The sequence below is a fragment of the Eumetopias jubatus genome, unplaced genomic scaffold (assembly GCF_037043125.1).
Source record: "Eumetopias jubatus isolate StellerSeaLion01/CBP00866 unplaced genomic scaffold, mEumJub1_p1.0 scaffold_14, whole genome shotgun sequence".
NCBI classification, from domain to species: Eukaryota; Metazoa; Chordata; class Mammalia; order Carnivora; family Otariidae; genus Eumetopias; species Eumetopias jubatus.
Window position 1 is genome coordinate 41,919,564 of NW_028274820.1, and position 5,013 is coordinate 41,924,576.

At 37.4% G+C, this 5,013-nt stretch overlaps 2 pseudogenes; one reads left to right on the plus strand and one right to left on the minus strand.

Moving 5' to 3' along the window:
• Positions 1 to 971: 971 nt before the first annotated feature.
• LOC114220198 (alpha-ketoglutarate dehydrogenase component 4 pseudogene) lies at positions 972 to 1,280 on the minus strand (annotated as a pseudogene).
• Positions 1,281 to 4,181: 2,901 nt separating this feature from the next.
• On the plus strand, positions 4,182 to 4,753 carry LOC114221472 (NADH dehydrogenase [ubiquinone] iron-sulfur protein 4, mitochondrial pseudogene; annotated as a pseudogene).
• Positions 4,754 to 5,013: the final 260 nt, after the last annotated feature.

The window sequence follows — 5,013 nt, forward strand, 5'->3', positions numbered from 1 at the left end:
ATGCACTAAAGGAAAAAGTTATAACTTGGATTTCATCAAAACTCAAAACTTTTGTTCTGCAAAAGACTCTGGGAGGTAGATATAAAGACAAGTTACAGACTGGCAGAAAATATTTGCCAATCACATATCTGACAAAGGACTATTATCTAGAATACATAAAGAACTCTCAAAACCCAGCGGTAAAACAAACAAAAAAAAATCCAATAAAAATGGTAAAATATTATGAATAGACATTTCTCCCCAAAGGATATAAAGATAACAAATAAGCACAAGAAAATATGTACAACATCATTAGCCTTAGGGGAATTAAATTAAAACCACAATGAGATATCACTACACACCTACTGGAATGGCTAAAACAAAAAATTGATGACAACATTAAATGCTGGTAAAGATGCAGAGAAACTGGATCACTAGTACATTATCCATGGGAATGTAAAATGGTATGCTCTTTCTGGAAAAGAGTTTAGCAGTTTCTTTTAAAACTAAACATACAACTACTATATGACCCAGCAATTGAACCCAAAGGAATGAAGTCATGTTCACATAAAACAATATGCACAAATGTTCATAGCAGATTTATTCATAAATTCCAGAAACTGAAAACAACGCAGATGCCTTTCAATAAACAGTTAAATGGACTGTGGTACATTCATACTTCGCAATAACTATTCAGCAATAAAAAGAAACAAACTATTGATAAATGCAACAACTTGGGTTGAATTTTTTTTTAACATTTAAAAATGTATACTTCAATATAAAAAATTAGGTAAGCTTATGGAGAAGCTGACCAAGATACATATATTAGGAGATACAATTGTCCATCTAAATTTTCTAGATTTCTTTTTTTTTTTTTTGTAGAGTATTTATTCAAGTTGTTTACTATATAATTTCTCGTGTGCCATTTTGGAAGTCCTTTATTGTAAAGACTAGTCTTGTGTGATGACAAATAGCAACCACACTGTCAGTGATTATTCTGGACCTCCACGTTGGATAAATTCAGTTTCTTCTTGAGATACAAGTTTCCTTCTGTATTTCTGAGGTAACGTTTTTATTATTTCTGCAGTGTCTGGTGGACCCTGATGCATCAACAAATCTGGGGATTTACTTCCCTTAGAATGCCGTGAAATTGAAGAAGAGTAAGACGGTAGTCCTGCTGATCTCAAAACTTCTGAAAAGTTAGGTTTAGGATTGTCTCTTTTGTCAGGGAATCTTATTAATGGAGTATGTGGCTTGACTACCTGAACGACCCTGCTGGCAGACGCCATCTTGCTACCCATCCTTGGGTTGAATTTTGAGGCAATGATGCTGAGTAAAAAAAGTGAATCCCCAAATACTGGGATTTCATGATTTTATTTATATACTTTTTGATCTGTTTATGCAACATTCTTGAAATGGCAAGGCTGTATAGATAAGGAACAGATTGGTGGTTGCCAGGGGTTAGTGGCAGAGATGGAGTTGTGGGGAGGGAGGGAGGTGTGTGTCTATAAAAGGGCAACAGGAGGGATCCTCATAGTGATGGAACAGTTCTTTATCTTCACTGTGCCGATGTCAATATCTTGGTTGTGATATTGTATTAAAGTTTTGCAAGATGTTACCATTGGGGGAAATCAGGCAAAGGATATAGCCGATCTCAATGTATTATTTCTTACAACTGCATATCTACAATTATTTCAAAATAAAAAGTTTAATTAAACAATTACAGAGAACAATAAACCTTTGGGGGATGAAAAAGGTAGAGACTAAACTAAATGATCTTTCTGGATCTTTCCAAATTTTTACAGATCATTTTCTCCACTTTCAGTGATGCCTAAAGTGGTCACCTTATATCTTCTCTAAGAAGTGGCTTGCTCCCCCATTTCCTGTGTAACCTCTGACCTATGACCTGTACTGGGCAGAACGTGGTGTGTGGACACTGAAGAGCTCTATGGTCTTGGCTCACTTTTTCTCCCTGGGTCTCTGAATCAGCTGTAATATAAGAAAGCATAGAGACCTCTAGAGACTCTTTTGGCTTCAAAATCCTAGAATTCCAATCTATTTATTCATTTATTTATTTTATAATTATGTTCAGTTAGGCAACATATAGTACATTATTAGTTTTTGATGTAGTGTTCAATGATTCATTAGTTGTGTATAACACCCAGTTTATTTTTTATTTAGCTTCTACAACCAATAGAAGTGAAAAAAAGTCAAATTCCAAGGCCTTTCCCACCCTTTCCACATTAACTCCATCTCTGCCAACTTGTTTGATTCCCAGCAGGCTCTTAACACCTTAGACCAGGAAATGCCAAGCCTATTATCCAAGTTACTGTCTGCCTAAAGAGTAACAATAGCATAACTGTGGGTCCTGAAAACTGAAACCTGAAAAAGAAGGTGAAAGCAAACCATGGTCTTTATACAACATGAAGCAGCCCCCTGAAGGTGCCCATTCCTCATCAGTATATATGTGGGGTCACTTCCTTTGCAGATTTTCATTGTGGGAACAAAATAGTCTCAGTTGAGGTCTCAGGTGGATGACAACTATGTGTGTGAAGCTGGAAGGAGGAAAAATGCTATTTCATTACTACCTGTTGTGTTTCCTGTTCCCATAATCAGCATGCCTGGCTTCTACATTGCTGGCTTCTTTGAAAAATATATATTAAATTATTTCAGAAAACCATGCAGCAGATGCTCTGTGTCTGCAGGGAACGCGAGAGAGCAAGCTGGACCCCAGACTGAAATCTGTGGCTACCACCAATCAAATCCCTGTTACGATGGAGGTGAACTGGGCACAGCTCCAGAAGGTCAGTGAGGATGTTGACAGGGAATAGAGAATTTGAAACAAAAAAACAAGAAAACGAAAAAAAAGGAGAAGAGATAGATAAACCCCTGAACGACTCACATTGCCTCAACAGAATATCCTGTTTCATTGATGTGATGCTCCCAAACTTTTTACTGCCCACACTGTCTTTATTATTTTTGCCAGGAGTCTCAAGTTTTAAAAGACTATTTTTTTTTCACTAAAATAAATTGCATTGATTAGATAACAATACTTTCATTCTCCATTTTGAATCAGACAACAACATATAATTGCAAGGCCTTTGTGGTCAGAATGAGTGTAAACAGGTAAAGCTGATTAAATTCATATTAAAAGAAAAGAAACGTGTTACTTTATTTACCCTGCAGTTTTATCATAGGGATATACAAAATGTTTGTTTTCTTCTAAATAATGAAATTAATATGAAGACCACAGGTTAAGAAACGTGGGATTGTTTTAGAAATGCTCTTTTGGCACAGGAGACTCACAATAATAAAGTTACAGCTCTCAAGCTACCTAAAATGCCCAGCTCAGAGCTTTGGGCATGAGGTGATTAAAATGAGCACTGCTGGAGTGTTTGAAATAGTTCAGATGTTAGTTCAAATCCCAGACTCACTATTTACCTTGTGTGTCACCGAGGGACTTATCCTCTGTAAATCTTAATTTCCTAGTCACAAAACTGGGACAGTTGTATCTGTGTCTTATAATAGATGCTCAAGAAATTACGGCTAAGCCTACTGTTGGATGATCATGGGTACAAACAAAAATGATAGCCCCAAACAGATACATCTAGGTGGGGTAAGTCAAGCATCTTTTATAAAGTTATTTTTACATGTATTCTCCCTTTATTTCCATCTTATTCTGGTTTTCCTTTCTAGAACCAGGGCTAGAAGCTGGGGCATAAAGGGAAGGACAGATGCAAAAGACAGGCAAGAGAGAGTCAGTGAATAAAAAGCTATCCACATAAGTCTCAACTGCTCATGATACTTTGAAATATTATGCTCTCTTGTTCTTTGCTTTTTAAGTTGAATTTCTCAATTTTTCACTTGTCTCTCATTGTGGCACTTATGGGAATTTCCCAAACCAATGAATACTCTGTCCCTTTTCCTTTTGACCAGAACTCTGATTTTGTGCAGGGCAATGAAGAGCCCAGTTAACAATACCTCCCTCCTCACACCTCCTTGCAGATTGAGCCAGAACTCATATAAAGTCTTGAGGTTTAATCTGAGTTGTGCATTTAGAACTTGCAGGCAAATCTTTCCTCAGTCCTCAGTTCTGACTAATGAGATTTGAGCAAATACCTATTAGGTGGATGTAAGAGAAAAGCTCTTCCTCCCTGTTTAAAAAGGGATAGATTGAGGTCCTGGCTTTTGCCTGCAGCGAGATGGCAGTGGTCTCAATGTCAGAGGTGCTGAGGCAAATGTTGTGGGGGAAAAGAGCAGTGGTTGTAGCTGCCATTTCCATTTCCAGGGTTCCTATCAGGTCGTTAGGCACTTCCACATGGAGGCTGGCACAGGACCAAGCTCGGGACATGCAACTCATAACGGTTGATGAAAAATTGGATATCACTACTTTAACTGGCATTCCAGAAGAGCATATCAAAACTATAGAAGTCAGGATCTTTGTTCCTGCTCACAGTAACATGTTGTCTGGAGTAAATAACACAAAGAAATGGAAGATAGAGTTTGATACCAGGGAGCAATGGGAAAATCCTTTGATGGGTTGGGCATCAACGGCGGATCCTTTGTCCAACATGGTTCTAACCTTCAGTACTAAAGAAGACGCAGCGGCCTTTGCAGAAAAAAATGGGTGGAGCTATGACATTGAAGAGAGGAAGGTTCCAAAACCCAAGTCCAAGTCTTATGGTGCAAATTTTTCTTGGAACAAAAGAACAAGAGTATCCACAAAATAGGTTGGCACTGACTATATCTCTGTGCTTGACGGTGAATAAAGTCAGCTGTGCAGTATTTATAGTCCATGTATAATACATCTCTTAAGCTTCTAATAAGTTTGATCTTTAACCACAAATACATTTTGTGGCGCCTATTTTAAATGTTTTTTGATGTCTCAAAGTGAACACGTTTCAATTTCCTATTTATAGAGGAGATTTGAGGTGATCATACCTCTAGGAAATTTCAGTACTTAAAATCTATTAAAAGGAATGCTTGAAATCAACTGCAGAAAAAAAAGGGGGGGGATAGATTGAGCTAGTATGC